The sequence below is a fragment of the Cucurbita moschata genome, unplaced genomic scaffold (genome assembly GCF_002738365.1).
Source record: "Cucurbita moschata cultivar Rifu unplaced genomic scaffold, Cmos_1.0 Cmo_Scf00057, whole genome shotgun sequence".
NCBI classification, from domain to species: Eukaryota; Viridiplantae; Streptophyta; class Magnoliopsida; order Cucurbitales; family Cucurbitaceae; genus Cucurbita; species Cucurbita moschata.
In genome coordinates this window covers 176,400-195,170 of record NW_019268573.1, presented here as the reverse complement: position 1 = coordinate 195,170, position 18,771 = coordinate 176,400, and the positions used below count along the sequence as shown (strand labels likewise).

Below are 18,771 nucleotides of genomic sequence, written 5' to 3'. Positions count from 1 at the left end.
CGTACATCTATATGTTTGCTTTGACCGTGTAAAACTAGATTATTTGACAATTTAATTGCAGAACTAATATCACATTGAATGACAGTTGTTTGACCTTGATTTAGACCAAATTTGTCCGACACTCTTCTCAGCCATATTTCCTAGCATGCACATGAAGCAGTAGTAATGAATTCAGCTTCAGCAGTAGACAAGCTTACAACTGGTTGTTTTTTTTTATTGCCAAGAAACATTTGCTGAACTTATCAAAAAAGATAACCTGAAATGGTTTTCCGATCTTCTAAGTCTCCTGCGTAATCGCTATCTGTGTAAGTGTAATACCCGAAGAAAGAGAAATAGAAATAGAAAAAGAAAAAGAAAAAAAAGAAAAAAAAAAAAAAAAAAAAAAAAAAAAAAAAAAAAAAGAAAAAGTCAAGAGAGGGGCAAATAGGTAAGTTTGCCCCTCCAACCACTAAGGGGTCCAAATGAAACCCTATGAAGAGTCCTGCAAAATAGAAATAGTGAGAGAATGAGGTCAGAGAGAACCTAGAGTGAAGAGGAAGAATGAACCGCCGGAAGACTCACCAAAAACTACTGTCGGAGTCTATTCCGGTCAAGATCATGATGCAAGGAGCCTTTCTTGGAACGGAAAAGAGAATGTGGGTGGCCGGAGTCCCATTTTCCATCAAGAAATTGGAAAAATCTGCGAGGTTAGATCTTAAACGTTTTCTCAGATCTACGATTTTTCTTTGTGAATCAAGATTTGAAATCTTGATATATTCATCTAGGAACAACTCTCTACAGGATCTTTGAAGAAGTTTGGCTGAAACCTCGATCTGAAGGCAGAAACTTGAGAATCATCCAAGAACGGAGAGAGAAGAAATTCCGATAGCCATGTCTCGAAGGCGAGCGGCGAAACGCGACTGGGCAGGCAGGGGACACGTGCTGAGCGTCGATCGGAGCTACGCAGCTCTGATGAGACGGCAACACGTGTCGCCTTCAAACCCCAACCAGTTGCAGCCCACACGAGCGAACCCACCTGCTGACTCACCAACCCGAATCGGGGCGCCTTGACTATGACTATGCAGAGAGCGCGCGGGCGTGGTACTCGCGAGTAGACCTTCTCCCGGTGCATGAGGATGTATGGCGGCTTGTGGGAGCACATGAGGGTTAGTTCTGGCCCGTCCGACTTTTGTCTGCCTGATTTTCATCCCGATTTCGATTCTAATCATATTTTTATGTGACTTAGGACCTAATTGGGAAAAATCAGTATTCTTGGACACGCTATTTGTGCAGGAGCGCTAGCGAAAGGGCACGCGTCAACAAGTAAGTCACCACCCGGTATTTAGGAAGAAATACTTGTAGGATTCGCTTGGATTGCATGCATGCTAGTACCTTTGCCTTAGAATTAGCTCTCCATGAATGAGATTAGTCGGATTGATTGTTATGAGTGTATTGAGTGAATTGTCTGAGTGTTGCTTGTATGCTTTAAGCTTCCGCCGTACGTATGCATACGTTTAATTTATGTTGGAATTGTATATTCCGCGTTCTGGGTGCTTGATGGATGAGTTCGCCCCATTGAGCGCGAACTTCGTGTTCTGGGTGCTTGATGGAGGCCATCGCCCCATTGAGCTGGCGTGCCTAATTTGCATGAATTATATATTATGATGTTAGAAGTCAGTTGCATGCACACTCTGTTATTTGTTAGGGCCCATTTCTATGATAAGCATAGGGAATTGCTGTTAGGAGCGATAAGTCGCTCTAGCCAGACTTAACCTTCCCATAAGAACTTAGCGGATTACCACGGCAACAAGGTACCTCAGGAGTGTTTATAGATTGCTAGTGTGAGAACAGTATCTATAGCTTCGTGGGAGGACCAAGGGTTCCTGACCAGTCCTTACTACTCTTAGCCATTTTCGAATGAGAAATGTGTCCCCACATTGTACAGCCCATTAGCTGCATGGGAACGGGTTGGGTCGCGCCCCCATAGGGGGACATATGGGCTTAAGGGTATTCAGCACACCCCTAGGCTAGATACCATGTAGTCCTAGATAGCCATGTAGAAGTAGCGCCTTATAGAGAGATACCGACCATATCAACTTATCGTAAGGAACTTCTAGGTGTCTAATGAAAGGACGATGAACCGGTGAAATCCAAGGGGCAAGCTCCAGAACCGAATTAGGAGACCGTGGGAACCTGTTAAGTTAGAATGCGAAGAAACCTACAAGTAGGTGGCTTAGTGAGTAATTTTTATACTCATTCCTTTCTACCCTTTTTGTCAGGTGTCGGTCGAGGTGGAGGAGCGTTTGAGAGCTGTGCGGTCATAGAGGGGGTCGTTCCGGAGCGTCAGTCTCTTTCCGGTCTTTTGGAGTCTTTTGCAAATTTAAATCATCTTTTGAAATATTTGAAACTTCTATTTTAATTTTATTGGATTTTCATCTTTTTATTTTACTCTTCTTTTTATTTTGTTTTCTTTTTGTTTGTTTTCGATTTCATCTTTTGGGTCACGGTCCGAGCTTCGAAGCCTCGAAAATCGGGTCGTGACAGTTAGAGATAAGATCACTATTTCCCCCCTTATAGAAAATTCCAAAATCAAGAGTGCCTTTTAAATATCTTAGCACTCTTTTTGTTGTTTGTAGATGAAGCTCAGTAGGATTTTCCATATATCTGCTTGTTATCCTACTACAAACATCACATTTGGTCGAGTGGCTGTGAGATACATAAGACTCCCAACAATTTGTTCAAAATGAGTCCAGTCTACTCTAACACCTCCTTCATCATTTCCTAGTTTGCAGCCTAGAACAATTGGATTGTGAGCTAGATTGCTTTTCTCCATTCCAAACCTTGGCATTACCTCCAATGCATATTTCTTTTGATTAATAAACATTCAAGACTCAAAAAATACCTCATTTTGTCAAGATCAATCATATCAAACTCATGCTTCATGGACTTCTTAAATTTAGAAACCAGAACATTATCATTTCCAGTAAAAATGAGATCATCAACATACAAATTTACAATCAAAATCATACCATCTTCTCCAGCCTTGATGAAAAGAGTGTTCATAATCGCATTTCTCAAAACCTTCCTTCATGAAATGAGCTTCTACATGACTGTACCAAGCACGCGGAAAGCCTATAAAGTGCCTTTTTTAACTTATAAACCCTGTGTTCATTTCCTTTTTGCACATAACCACAGGGTTGAGAAACAAACACTTCTTCATTCAGCTCACCATTTAAAAATGCTTACATCTAACTGATATATGAACCATCCTCTTTAAGCTGCAAGTGCCACCACAAAACGAATTGTTTCCATTCTTGCCACAGGAGCAAATACTTCTGTATAATCTACACCTTGTTACTGAGAATATCCCTTCACCACTAACCTTGCCTTGTGCTTGTCCATTTCTCCGTTTTCATTAAATTTGGTTTTGTAAACTCATTTCACCCAATAATCTTTCCATTTTTTGGTAATTCTGTCATTTCCCAAGTATCGTTTCTGTTAATTTCTTCTATTTCTGCATTCATGGCTTTTCTCTATTTCTCACTCTTTACATCATCTTCAAATCGAGTGGGATCACCTGCAAATGTGAGCATGGCTAATTGAGTTGCATTATCCTCTTCTTAGAGTCATTTTCGTGTTTCATAGTCTTGCATCCAAATCGATGTCTTCCTACTCATCTTTTCTTCTGAACTAGATAAGCTTATTTCTTCTTGTTTCCTCTAAAGAACTAGAGAAAATATCTTCCTCTTCTAGGTTTGCATCAATATCAGGTTCATCTCTACTGTCATTAATCTCATTCGTCCCTTTTTCATGATTTTCCAATTCGAAATCACACATAACTTCTTCTTTATGCTTCTCATCTCATTCCCAACTTTTGTTTTCATCAAATATGACATCTCGACTTATTAGAATCTTTTGTGAAACAGGATTATAAAGTCGATAAGCCTTTGATTCCTCACTTACTCCTCTCAAGACACAAGCTAAACTCTCATCATCCAGCTTTTTTCTTCTACTATTTGGTACATGAACATGAGAAATACACCAAAAAACTCTAAAATACTCAATTGAAGGCTTAACTTCACTCCAAGCTTCTTCTGAAGTTTTATTCTTAACACTAAAGTTAGACTTCGATTCAAAACATGCATTATCCAATTTACTGCTTTAGGCCAAAAACTTTTGGGAAGTTACTTTTCTAAAAAATGTTGATATGATTCTGTTTTTCCTCTCTGCAACTCCATTTTGTTGTGACGTGTATGGAGCTATTAACTGTCTTTGTAGGTCATTATTATCACAAAATTATTGATTCCTGTGATGTGAACTCCCCCATGGTCAGTATGATGCATTTTTCTCTTTCTCACCAAGGATTTTAAATCTCTTGAAAACATGAAAGGCTAATGATTTTTCCATAAAAAAGAAAACCCATATTTTTCTACTATAGTCATTAGTAAAATGAGCAAGTATGTAACAATTAGATTTTCCCATTTTTCCTTATTTTTAAGATTTTATTTTTAATTCCAAAATTGACAGAATATTATGTTGTAGCATTTATTCTAGTTGGAAAATATGCATGATTTCTGGCGAGACAATTATACTTTAATGGGAAATGTCTTAACATCCTTTTTATATTCCTATGCACAACCCTTCACTTCCCTTAAAAACGATTTTACTCTTGAAGTTACCTTTGGTATCTTAGTGTGTTCCAGAGAACGGAAAGTCGTGAGCTTCAGAAGGAAATCGAGTGGTTGGGTTTCGAGCTGTTGGGTTCATGGGGTATTTTGAGGGTTCTTGGAATGTTTGAGTTTTATTTCGGAGGCAGAATTGAGTGAATCGACATCAGGATCGCTGTGCTCATTAGAAATCGGTGTCATAGATGCTTTGAGGTTGTTGGAAGCGGGGAGGCTATGTCGTCGTTGTCAGCGCATCATTGATTAGGGTTTCGTGATGTTACGGGTTGGGAAGAAGAGCACCTAATCGGGTCAGATACCCGCAGACACAACCCTTGCTTCCAACCCTCAGGCTGTACGAAGACATGGGTCGTAGTTGCTTTTGCCCAAACAGGATCTGTGTTTGTTTCGGCCCAACATAGACGCACACCTGTAGCGTGTTTTCTCGACATCGCACACGTATACACAGCTTGGCTCGCACGTGCACGAGGTCGGCTCATCCATCGAACTTCATCGGCTTGGCGACGACTCGGCTTGAGGGCGGCTTGACTTGTCAGCTTGGTATACCCACAATATATCGATTTCTAGGTTGTTGGCCCTTCTGAAGACGTTTCTGCCCATGCTTTTGTATCCTGAGGTCAGTATGGCTTTTAATAGTCAACACAGATTGTGTTAGGAGTTTACCTTGATAACGAACCTGAGGCTTAGCTAGGATACGTTACAAAAGGTTCCTAAATATGTTTTGTGGTTCTTATAGAACGTAATTAACCGTTGGAATTAAAGTTTACGAAAGTTAGATCCCACTCATATGTTGCATGTATTTGCATTTCTAACCCCAACAGTGGGGTGACTTATTGAGTATTTCATAAAATACTCAAGCCCGTACTACCTACATTTTTCAAGTAAAGGCAAGGTGCCAATATACGACTGACGGTGGAGCTAAGGTTACCATGGGAGTTTAAGGAGAGGGCATAATTAGCAGTTTATGTTTTTATTTGGGTTTTCAAGTTAGATCGTTGAACGTTTATTTTATTTAAATTTCCTGATTTAGTTATTGAATGTTTCCATTTCGGAGTTATCTTTAGTTCTGATTTTGAACCTTTATGTATGACTGATGCTGTTTCCAAGACTATTTATGTTGAATTTTCCACTTAAAGATTTATGCATGTATGGATGACTTCACTAATTAGGTTAAGAAAATTAGGGGTGCTACAGTTGGTATCAGAGCTCAAGGTTATAGGTCTTATAGGTCTTGTAGACTTGCATACGATGTAGGCCTAACGTACTTTCATGGTCCTCCAGCAAACACACCGTCACCGTTAGGTATGACTTTTTAAGAATTAAAAATTCTTAATTAAATGATGCATGCAGTAGTGAATCTGTATTTTGTAATGAATGATATGATGTACATGTGTTATATGCTTGCATGATTTATGATATGTCATGTACTATCAGATGATTATGTTAATGTATAGTTGTATGTATGAGTGACTTGCATAACTACGAATGTTTATTGAATCTATTAGATAACTATGTGACTTAGTAGTTACGTGCACTGTTTAGATGTCAACTAGAAGTCGAGGAGGAGGTCTTAGGGGATGACCCCCGCTTAGGGGTTAAGGAAGAGAAAGGGGACGTAATTGGGGGTGAGAGGATTCTGTAGAGCAGCCTCTTCTGCCACCAACGACACCTCAAGCCGCACATACCCTACAACTGCCCTAGTAGATGATTGCAAACTGTAATACAAAATTTGACTGTCAACCAGCAAGAAAATGCTTCTACATCAACCATGGGGGCTAGATACCTGGGGGATTCCAAGAGGGGTGACCCTCGAACTTTTAAGGGGGCATCTGACATTCCAACGGTGGCACAGATGTGGTTGAGGTCCATTGAGTCAGTATTTGATTCGACCAACTGCCCTGAGGCCCACAGGGTGAAGTGTGCTACGTTTATGCTGCGTGATGATGCGAAATTGTGGTGGCAAATCACCCGCGACCTTATTAGTCCTTAGGGTGGTGTAGTCTCGTGGGCGGAGTTCAAGAATGCCTTCACTGAAGAATATTATTTAGAGGATGTCTAGCTGTGAAAACAAAAGGAGTTTACTTAATTGAGTCAGAGGGGGCGTATTGTACCTATGCCAGGGAATTTTTTAAGCTGAAGCGTTTTGCCCCAGAATTGGTGAACATGGACTACAGGACAACCCGACAATTTGTACTCGGTTTAGATACAAAGATTCGCAACACTGTTGAGGCGATTGCGCCAACCACTTAAGCTGCCACCCTGAGAGCAGCTAAGGCTATGGAAGGACCTGATAGTTCGCATGAACCCCCTTCATTACTAGTGGGATAGAAGCGACGCCGCGACCAGACTGATCGAAATGAATTGTTTTTTTTACATACACAGAAACGATCCGATAGACAGCACCGTGATTTTAGGTATGAATAGCAAGGCAGTGAGAACAGGTCAGAAAATAGGCCCAAGTGTAAGGTGTGCGGTAAGAATCATTGGGGTTAGTGTATGGCTTGATTTGGAGCCTGTATTCGATGTGGAAAGGAAGGGCATTTGTCTAAGGACTGTCTTAGAGGCCGTACTACTGATACCAGAATTCAGCAGAGGCCATTACGCATCGCGGATAACCCCACTCAGAAGTGTCTTCCAACAAGAACTTATGCCTCTACCAGCAAGGATACTGGAAACCCTGATGCAGCGGTGACGGGTACACTATCTGTTCTTGGACACCTTGCTTTGACATTTTTGACTTAGGATCTACACATTCTTTTATTTCTATTGCTTTTATTAGTCAAGAAAAATTTGTGTTAGAATCTTTATTGCATGGATTCTCAGTAGGCACCCCAGCAAGGGTGGATATGATTGCTACTTATAGAGTAAAAGATAGTCATGTATTAGTATCAGGAGTTAAATAGTGGTAGACTTAATAGTATTTGATATGACTTGTATGATGTAATTTTGGGAATGGATTGATTAGCGAAACATTATGCTAGTATAGATTGTTACAAGAAAGAAGTGGTGTTTACACCACTGTCCGAGACCAAATTCAAATTCAAGGTCACGAGTCTTGGTACTGTGCCAAAGGTGATATCAATGATGAAAGCAAATAAGTTAGCCAGGACGGAACGTGGGCAATACTAGCCAGCGTTGTGGATACCAAGAAAGAGGAGGTTTCCCTAGAAACATTGTCAGTTGTGAATGAGTTCCCAGATGTATTCCCAGAGGATTTGTCAGGAATTCCTTCAACACGAGATGTTGATTTTGCAATAGAGCTGGAACAAGGTACCAGTCCAATATCTAAAGCCCTGTATCGTATGGCACCAGCTGAGCTGAAAGAACTCAAGACACAACTACAAAAGTTGTTGGATAAGGGATTTATTAGACCCAACATTTTTTCTTGGTGTGTGCCAGTGCTACTTGGCAAGAAAAATGATGGGTCTATGCGCTTGTGCATTGATTATAAGGAGCTGAATAAGAGAACAGTGAAGAACAAGTATCCTCTTTCTTGCATTGAGGACTTATTTGATCAGCTTAGGGAGGCAACAGTGTTTTCAAAAATTAACCTTCGGTCTAGTTACCACCAAATCAAGATTAAAAATGAGGATATATTGAAGACAGCTTTCAGAACAAGGTATGGTCATTGTGAGTTTGTGGTTATGTCATTTGGACTTACTAATGCCCCTGCAGTGTTTATGGAACTAATGAATCACGTGATCAAGTAATGTTTGGATACTTTTGTCATAGTGTTCATAGACGATATCTTGGTATACTTAAAGACAGATCAAGAACATCAGTTACATCTAAGAAAGGCTCTGACAATACTAAGAGTCAGTTCTAGAAGTGTGAATTTTGTGTTACGTGAAGTCGCTTTTCTAGGGCACGTGATATCTGAGAAAGGTGTGCCAATAGATCCTGCCAAGGTGGAAGCGGTCACTAAATGGAATTGTCCAACTACTGTTACTGAGGTACGAAGCTTTCTAGGCTTAGCAGGTTATTACCAATGCTTCATAAAGGATTTTTCCAAAATAGCTGCACATTTTACGCAATTAATTCAAAAGACTGCTTTTATGGTTCGAAGAGTACGAAACAAGTTTTCAAGATCTAAAGGATAGGCTGGTGACTGCGCTAGTACTTCCAATGTCCGACGGCACAGGGAACTATGTCATTTACAGTGATGCTTCCAAGAAAGACTTGGGTTGTGTGTTGATGCAACATGGGAAGGTTATTGCCTACGCATCCAGCCAGTTGAAGGACTACAAAAAGAACTACAAAAAGAACTACCCAATGCATGATCTGGAACTAGCAGCGGTGGTTTTCTCATTAAAGATATGGCAACACTACCTTTATGGAGAGAAGACTCTAATTTACACTGACCACAAAAGTTTGAAGTATTTCTTTACTCAGAAGGAGCTGAATATGAGGCAACGGAGGTGGTTGGAGCTGGTCAAAGATTATGGCATTGACATTCAATATCAACCCGGGAAGGCCAATGTGGTTACAGACGCCCTAAGTTGAAAGACAACTCATTCATCAGCATTATTACAAGAAAGCCAGGGTATAGGCAGTTTTTGAGCAAGCTGGAATAACGGTGGCAGTGGAAGGTATTAAAGCACAACTAGCTCGACTGACTATACAACTCACCCTCTGTCAGAGAATTGTTGATGCTCAGATAAGAGACTCTGAGTTGGAAAAGATACTTAATAAGATGGATGGAGGCATAACCAGCTGACGGGTACACCAAGGCATCTGATGGAGGACTACTGTATCAAGGTCGATTGTGTGTACCAATGGTAGAATAACAGAGGAATAGAATATTAAAGAAGGCGCATAATTCTCCATTTGTCATGCATCCTAGAGGTACCAAGATGTATCAAGATATAAAGCCACACTTTTTGTGGCATGGAATGAAGAAGGATATCGCAGAGTTTGTGAGTAGATGTTTGGTTTGCCATCAGGTCAAGGCACCAAGACAGAGACCAACAGGATTATTGTAGCCTCTCAGTGTACCAAAATGAAAATGGGAGAATATTGCCATGGATTTCATGGTAGGATTACCAAGAACATTAAAGGGCTACATGGTTAGGCCACCTACACCGTAGACAATTGGGCACTATTGTACATGAATGAAATTGTCAGATTGCATGGAATTCCAGTGTCAATTGTATCAGATCGTGACACACGTTTTACTTCAACTTTTGGCGCGGACTCTAGAAATCGTTGGGCACTCGCTTGGATTTCAGTACAACGTTTCATTAACAAACAGACAGACAGACAGAATGTTTAAATCAAATTTTAGAGGATATGTTATGTGCCTGTGTGCTTGAATTTGTTGGTAGTTGGGATTCGAAACTGCATCTCATGGAATTTTTCTATAATAATAGTTATTAGGCGACAATTGGCATGGCGCCATACGAGGCGTTATATGGAAAACGATGCAGAACACCATTATGTTGGGATGAGGTAGGGGAACGTGAGTTGGTGGGTCCAAATTGGTCCAAGTTAAGAATGAGGCGGTGCAAAAGATCAAAGAAAGGATGTGCACTACTCAGAGTAGTTAGAAAAGCTATGTAAACTCAAGACGGAGGAATCTAGAGTTTGAAGTGGGCGACATGGTATTCTTGAAAGTGGCCCTGATGAAAGGAGTCCTAAGGTTTAGACACAAAGGAAAGTTGAGTCCTCGATTTATAGAAACTTTTGAAATTTTGGAGAAGATCGGACCCGTTGTGTATATGTTAGCCCTACCACCATCGCTCTCAACTATACACAATGTATTTCATGTATCTGTACTTCGTAAGTATATGGCCAATCCAACACATGTGATAGATTATGAGGCTCTAGAAGTAGTAGAAGACTTAAGCTATGAGGAAAAACCATTGGGAATTTTGGCTTGCAAGGTAAAAGACTCTACGCACCAAAAACATTGCATTTGTCAAGGTATGGTGGAGAAACCAACCAACGGAGGAGGCTACATAGGAACGAGAAGTTGTTGTCGGCGCAGGGTGTTGCGGGTTTGGAAGATGAGCATTGGATCGGGTCGGATACCCGCGGACACAACTCTTGCTTCCAGCCCTCAGGCCGTATGAAGACACGGGTTGTAGTTGCTTTCGGCCCAAACGGGATCTGCATTCATTTTGGCTCAACATAGACGAACGCCTGTAACGCGTTTTCTCGGCTTCGCACGTATATACATGGCTCGACTCATCCATCAGACTTCCTCGGCTTGACGGCAGCTTGGCTTGTCAGCTCGGTATACCCATAATATACCGATTTCTAGGTTTATGGCCCTTCCAAAGCCGTTTTTGTCCTTGTTTTTGCATTCTAAGGTTAGTATGACTCATAATAGTCAACTTAAATTATGTTAGGTGTTTACCTTGATAACTAACATGAGGTTTAGCTAGGATATGTTATGAAAGGTTCCTAAATATGTTATGTGGTTCTTATAGGACGTAATTAACCGTTGGAATTAGCTTGTTGTGAGTGACTTTGGCCAAGGCCATCGAGGTAAGTGATTTTACTATTGGAGTTAGTTTATTATGTGTTGTATGATGATGCGTGCTCTGTGGCCCCTACATGCACCATATTATATGTGATATGACTATGTGACACATGAATTATATTGATTGGTGATGTTATGAAAATTTATGATTGATATGTTAGTACTATATGCCATGAAAGTGATGATTGTTGCATGTATGCACGTAGTATAACTGAATTATGTCATTCAATGCTTATGGAATTGGAATGTTTTTTCATACTAAGTAATATGCCATGTAATGTAAGTTATGAGACCTCATGCATGGTTGTATGTCATTTGCATTGGGATACTTCCTCTTTATATCATGAAAGAATGAAATTCGATATTTATGTTCACCATGATATCATGCGGGACTTTTCTGTTCTGTGGTGTCTAGTGACGTATAATACGTTGTGCCCGACCAAGCCAGGCCTAGGGTACGTATACGAGCCCACCTGGTGGGTTCATGTGTGCGTACATGGGCCTCGTGTGGAGAAATACCACACATCCAACCCCACCCAGAATAGAAAAGCACCCAAGGCAAGTTTACAAAAGTTAGATCCCACTCATATGTTGCATGTGTTTGCATGTCTAACCCCAATAGTGGGTGACTTACTGAGTATTTCATAAAATACTCAAGCCACGTGCTACCTTCATTTTTCAGGTAAAGGCAAGGCGCCGATGTATGGCTGACGATGGAGTTGAGGTTACCATGGAAGACTAAAGAGAGGGTATAGTTACCCGTTTATGTTTTTATTTGGGTTTTTAAGTTAGATCATTGAACGTTCATTTTATTTAAATTTCCTAATTCAGTTATTGAATGTTTTCGTTTCAGAGTTATCTTTAGTTCGGATTTTGAACCTTTATGTAAGACTGATGTTGTTTCCAAGACTATTTATGTTGAATTTTTCGTTTAAAGATTTATGCATGTACGGATGACGTCATTAATTAGGTTAAGAAAATTAGGGCCGTTACAAAGTACCTTTTCTTACTATTGGAGATGGGTTTTATTGGTCCACATACATCAACATGTATTGATTGAAGCACTTGTGAAGCTCTCCACGTGCTTTGCTTTGGAAAAGATCCTCTTTGTTGTTTTCTTGTTAAGCCGTCCTTGCAAAGCCTTGAAAGGAGAATTAAGTTCAGGTAATCCATTCACCTTCTTTCTTTTTTCAGTGGTTTCAAACCATCAAAGCTTAGGTGCTGGTCGCTTGTGGATGTATATAATAAAATGATGTAAAATTCACAAGAATAAGTGCAAGTATACACTATCACAAGTAGCAAGTAATAAGTAAATTATCGATTCCACAGGGAACCTATCCCTTTGGTTAATTTTATCGTTGAAAATTAAGTGAGTTTTTGGGTAACATTCAAATGGGTGTTGGTAATTTTAAACTTAAACAAAACTAAAACAGAGTGCCACTACTGTTGAAAAACAGAAAATGATGAGAAAATCAACTATAATGAGGAAGGTTCGGCTAAGAGAGGTTAAATAGATAAGTTGTTGAGTTTTGTTGTAGATTTTAGTTCCTTTTAATAGATTCTCGAGCCCACTTCCGAGGGTCATGAATGGTGGTAATTTCCATAATCGTTGTGATTTCTATTAACGAGGCTCTAGGAGAAGAATTATTCTTAACCCTTTTGTTACCCTTCAAGTCTTATTGCTATGGAACTAGAATATTAAAGAGGATCTCATTGCTCCCTCTCTTCTCCCGAATAAGAGAACAACTATGTATGTAAAGTAGCTAATTAAACACACATGTAAATCATTAACAACAACTCTTTAATAAACTAAAATCATACCGTCAACATACTTAAACTATATAAAACTCTCTCATCTCCCCTATAAAGTTTAGCTCTACATACAAACTGAATTAAAAGGAGGAACCCACATCTTAATCATATAAAATTGATAGAATAAAAAAAGAGAGTAAGGAAATAGAGACTTATCCAGCTTTGTTGTCGTTCTTCAATGGAAGTTCCCTTCCCTTGAGCTCTCACGTCCACCTCATTATCCTAATCTATCCTTCTTGGTCTTCTCTTCCTTCTGTTGTCAATCGTTTCTGGATTAGGGTTTTTCTTCTTCTTCTTTGGTTTCACAGCAGCAGAGGCACTGCTGTCTAATCCGATTTTTTTTCTCCCAAAGTGTGTCACCCTCCTCTTGGTCTTCTTTTTTCTTTTATATTGAGCATGGGTTCCCCTTTAGCCTGAAAATGAATAAGTTGTCCACATAGGATGTTCCTCATTGGGTAGTCAATGACTCACTTGGATGGCGGATGTGGATTTAAAATTTTCATGTCATCCCCCGTTTGTTTCCAAATTTGCTACTCCCTCATGGTTCAGCATAAATGTCTGAAATTTTACCACATAACTCAATTAAATGTACAATTAAGATAGATTTATATCAAATCATTTTTTTTTCATGCAATAAACGATTTCATGCTCACTAAGTAGAATCAAGGGGGTAATAAATGAGAAAATGGTGAATAAGAGTGCAATATTAACTACAAAAAGACTAGATATGACTCTACTTTTAGGGAGTTATTAGGTGCCTATATATATAATGCCAAAGCTGCAATTTGTTCCAGTGACTGAGTTGAAGCACACTGACGGTAGAGGTTGAAATGTTGCTTGAAGTATAAACATTCGATTCTCAGACATCTTTGTATCTATGATTAAACCCTTCTCATGATGGAACTCCTTACACCTTCCATATTGAAACGTAACAGCAAGTCCTCGTTTTTGCAATTGTCCAATGCTCAATAAGTTGTTTGTCAATTCTATAACATAGAACACTTCTGTAATAATATGTGTTGTTCCATTAACTTGCAGCCTTATGTTGCCCTTTTCTAGTACAACCAAGCTTGTGTTGTTGCTGAGTTTTACTGAATCTCTGAAGTTTTCATTTAAATCTGAAAAATATTGCTTTACTCCACCCATATGATTGTTGTAGCTATAGTCAATATACCAACAATCTTATTAGCCATATTCCTCCTTTTTCGCACCCGTGCAAGCCATCAGTAAAATCTCTTTTTTTATCTTTGTATAGTTTGTCACTTCATTCTTATTTGCACATTGTCATTGAAAATGCTCAAATTTGGGACAATTGTAGCATTCTACTATGGCTTTCTCAAAGTTTTGCCTACCTCTTCCACGTCCCCTTCCTCTAAAACTTCCATGACCTCGACCCCTTCCTCCTGACTGATCTCCATTTGTCACTTTCAAGGCATGCTCCTCATTGATGTGAGAACGCATGTATTGTTCATGAACAAGTAGGCTGCTTTGCAATTCATCAATGGTTAAAGTATCTATATCTTTAGATTCCTCAATGGAACAAACCACATAATCAAGTTTGGAAGTCATAAATCTTAAAATCTTTTCCCAAACAGCAACGTCTCCTTTTCTTTCACCATTTTCTTTCATTTTATTTGTTATTGCAAGTGTTCGAGCAAAATATTCATTTACAGATTCTCCTGTCTTTATTTATAGAATTTCAAATTCCATTCTGAGTGTTTGCCGTTGTGCAAGCTTAACCCTAGTTGTTCCTTGATATTTTTTTCTTCATAGAGTCCCATATGTCCTTCATTGTATCCTTGTTTAGAATTGTTTCTAGAATTGAACGATCTAATGCTTGGAAAAGATAATACTTGGCCTTCAAATCTTTCAGCTTCTGATCATCAATGTTCTTCTGTTGTGCATGAGTAGATCCTCCTGCTACGGCAGAAATTTCATTTTCTACTAAATCCCAACACTTCTTTGATCGCGAAAAGTTTTCCATGAGCATTGCCAAGTGATCATAATGCCCCTTAAACTTTGGGATGACTGGCTGCACAAAAGAGCTTTCTATAGACATCTTGAAGATTGCTACTTCAAATTTTAATCAGATCCCTTACTATGACTCTAATACCAAATGATGAAATTAAAGAAATAATAGCAGAGAAAAGTAAGACTTTATTAGAGTTCTACACAAAGTGAGACTTTATTTAGACTAAGTAAACTAACATGACCCACTTTATAATCGTTACAAGTGATTTGATCCAAATCGTTCATGTAGAGACATGTAATTTGGGGTATTCTATACAATGAGTTTGATAAGGATCACGCTGTTTCAAATGTTTCAACTGGACCTATTACACAATCCAAGGCCAAGATGATTCAACAAGCATTCATTCTGCATCTACAAAATTGGATAGGCTTGATTCAATCATTATTTCATGTGTTACAAGCTAATTTGATTGAGGAAGGACCATTTGAAGCTTCAGAAGTGAATATTTGCATGGTTGAAGTAGGGGATGAAGTTGCTTGCACTTGATTGATAAGTTGTTAGAAAACTTTATTTATTATTTTTAATTAAATAATTATTGTATGTGCAAAAGGGTGGAAGCCATTGGGGAAATTGACTTCTTTTTTGAAGATTTAAGGGATTGGGATTAAATTTTGGTCGCTAATTCTTGAGTGGACATTTGAAAAATTGAAAATTTCTTTTGTGGGTAACTATAAATACCTACAAATTATTACATAGAAAAGAGATTGTGAATGAATGAATTTGAGATCTCATATTGAGACTTTCACCTTTCGAAATTCGAGCATCATCTCTGTCATTTATAAGTTTCATGCAATTCTTGTGGCATCTAAGCTCTAGATTTTTTATCTTAAAAGTAATCTAATTCTAGCCTTATATCTTGGTTTATCCAAATTTTGTACAAGGAGGTGTTAATTTTATTGATTCACCCGTTTTTGCTTCCATAAAAACATGAATAGTTTGGATTAGGGTTGCCTTATCAATTTGATATCATAGCCTAGGTTGCATCTTAGTGGCCTACTCTAGAATTCATTTTATTTTTCGTTTATGTTATTGTTTTTCTTTTCTTAAAAAATGTCCATTTATTCTGTTGTTGCGACTTCAACCATTCTTTATAATCTTCTCACTTTATTATCATTTTATTACAGTAGATCATATTTAGATCTTAAAAAAAAAAAATTCCAATCATATTGTTCTTAATATTGTGGTTATAAATTCTTGTCATTAGACAATTTGCATGTTTATTTGAATATCAAATAAACTCGGATTGACATTTTTTCTAAATCATCTAAATTTGGAACCATTGTGTTGTTATTGTTCTTTCACCCTTTTAGCGGAACATAGTCCTAGGGGAAGGAGGAGATGTTGTCGAGGGAGAGGAAGAGGAAGAATAAGGGGTAGAGAAATTTTAGCAAAAAAAAAGAAGTGAGAGAGAGTACCAATATAAGAGAGGAGAAGAAGAAGGAGTCAAGGGAGTAAAGCTTCCAACTTTCTATGGGAGATCTAATCTAGAAGAGTATTTGTAATATGAGAGCAAAATTGAGCATGTTTTTTATTGCAACAATTTCAGTGAAGAAATAAAGTTGAAGCTTTCTATGGCTGAATTTTGTGATTAAGTAATTATGGTGGACATCTTTGATATCAGAGGGGAGGAGAAATTATGAAGAACCAATTGAAATGTGGGAGGAATTGAAATTATTAATGAGAAAAATGTACATTCCTAAACATTATTCTCGAGTACTCAAGGAAAAACTGTATACAATGCAATAGAGATCCAAGAGTGTTGAAGAATATTACAAAGAAATGGAGGTCTTTATGAATAGAGCATGCATTGATGAAGACAACGATGATATAATGGCCAGATTCCTTGGTGGGTTAAACACACAACTTGCTCATCAAGTGGTAGGCAAGCATAATTTGATATGCAAGAATTGTTACTCCTTGCTGTCAAAATCGAAGGGCAACTAGCTTGGGAAAGAACTCCAAGAGGTATGCTATTCCTAAGTCTACAACTTTCAACCCTTGGAAAAAGGATACAAATGTTGAAAAGATAGATTTCAAGGTTAAAGGAAAGTATGAGCTTGATAAAAAAGAACAAAGTTGAGACCTCCAAGGGTAAAGAGAAAGTTGAGGAATACAAGGAGGTTCGAGAAAGAAATAGAGACATCAAATCTTGAAAATGTCAAGAAATTGGTCATATTAGTGGTGATTGTCCTAACAAGAGAGTCATGACCATCAAGAATGGACAAGCTGTCACAGATACTGAGGAAAGTGACTAGGATGAGCTAGTTGAAGAAGAAAACCAAGAGAATGATGAAGAATTGGAAGATGGGAGTCATTTGACACTTGTTGAGAAGACTTCTTAAAACTCAAGTTACGGAGAATAATGTTGATGATCAAAGAGACAACCTATTTCACACAAGGTGTTTAGTTAAGGGGACTCCTTGTAGTCTTGTTATTGATAGTGAAAGTTGCACCAATGTATTAAGTACCATGTTGATCAAAAGGTTGCAAATTCCAACTCAACACCATCCTAAACCTTACAAGCTTCAATGTCTCAATGATAGTGGAACAATAAAGGTAGTTTCTCAAGTTTAATATCTTTTCCTTTGGGGAAACATAAAGATAAAGTTCTTTGTGATGTGCTACCAATACTTGCTGGAGGCATATTGCTAGGCCGACATTCGCAATTTGATTGGAAGGTCATGCATGATAGTTATTTGAATAGGTATTCTTTTATAAAAGATGGTAGAAAACCCCCTTTGAGTTTTGCAATGTATTTGCTTATCAATTAGAATAAAAAGAGTTCGGAGAATATTATTTTCATTAAAACAATTTTAAGAAAAATGTCTAAGGTTCTGTAGCTCAGTTGGTTAGAGCGTTGGTCTTATGAGCCGAAGGTCGTGGGTTCGAGCCCCGCCAGAACCAATCAAAATCTAGTCACTGGGTTAAACAAACAATCGCACAAGAAAAAGACCCTAGACCCTATAAACTTATATATTAACATGTTCTTAGACCTAAGAGAAAAAGAAAAGATCGAGTAGACCGACCTAAGCTTGAGGGATGTGATCAAAACTCTCAAATTTGAAGGAAAGCTTGTCCTCTTGGAATCTCTTGATTGTGTATGTTCATGAAAAATTATTCGAAATCTTGTGGTGCTCCTAGAGCTACCCCCCACCTCTCATTATTACAATCATATAGGTTCCATAGATGTCCATCTTCCTAGCATCACACAATGCTTTTACATATGCTGAGGAAGCTTGGGTAATATGAAGCTCTAGATCTCATCCTTGGAATCGGTAATAAAGTGGTCCATCCTCATCACCACTATACTAACCAACACTAGAACAAACCTTGTCAGTTCAAGGGGCACTAAATCATACTCCTTGATTGTCTTCGTACCCTATTTTGGTTCAAGGAAGGCTATATAATTCATGAGTCTTACTATCACTTGGTAGTACATCATTAGGTAGACATCTTTAAACTTGGACTACGTCACTAGTCCTTCCTCAATGTCGAGTATTTTGAGGTGTTGTTCTACTAAAATGTGTCATGCCTTTCAACATGTACGTGGCACAGGGTACTAAATACCATATAAGAAGCTCAAATATTGTAAAGTCATCTTGATAGCCTCCAACAACGCTTCTACCGCGCCTTTGATCCAAGAACTTGGTACCACGTGATCGAAGAAGGCCACTACTAGCAACTAAACTCGTCACTTTGGTTCTTGGCGTAAGATTAGTGAGCTCATAATACCAATAGAACTTCCTTCAGGTGTGTACAACTAGTGAGCTCATAACACC

At 38.6% G+C, this 18,771-nt stretch overlaps 1 non-coding gene across 1 annotated transcript; it reads left to right on the top strand.

Annotated features, from left to right (window-relative positions):
- The first annotated feature begins 17,822 nt into the window (after positions 1–17,822).
- TRNAI-UAU lies at positions 17,823–17,896 on the top strand. Its single transcript has one exon. It is a non-coding gene; the product is annotated as a tRNA-Ile (tRNA).
- The last annotated feature ends 875 nt before the right edge of the window (positions 17,897–18,771 follow it).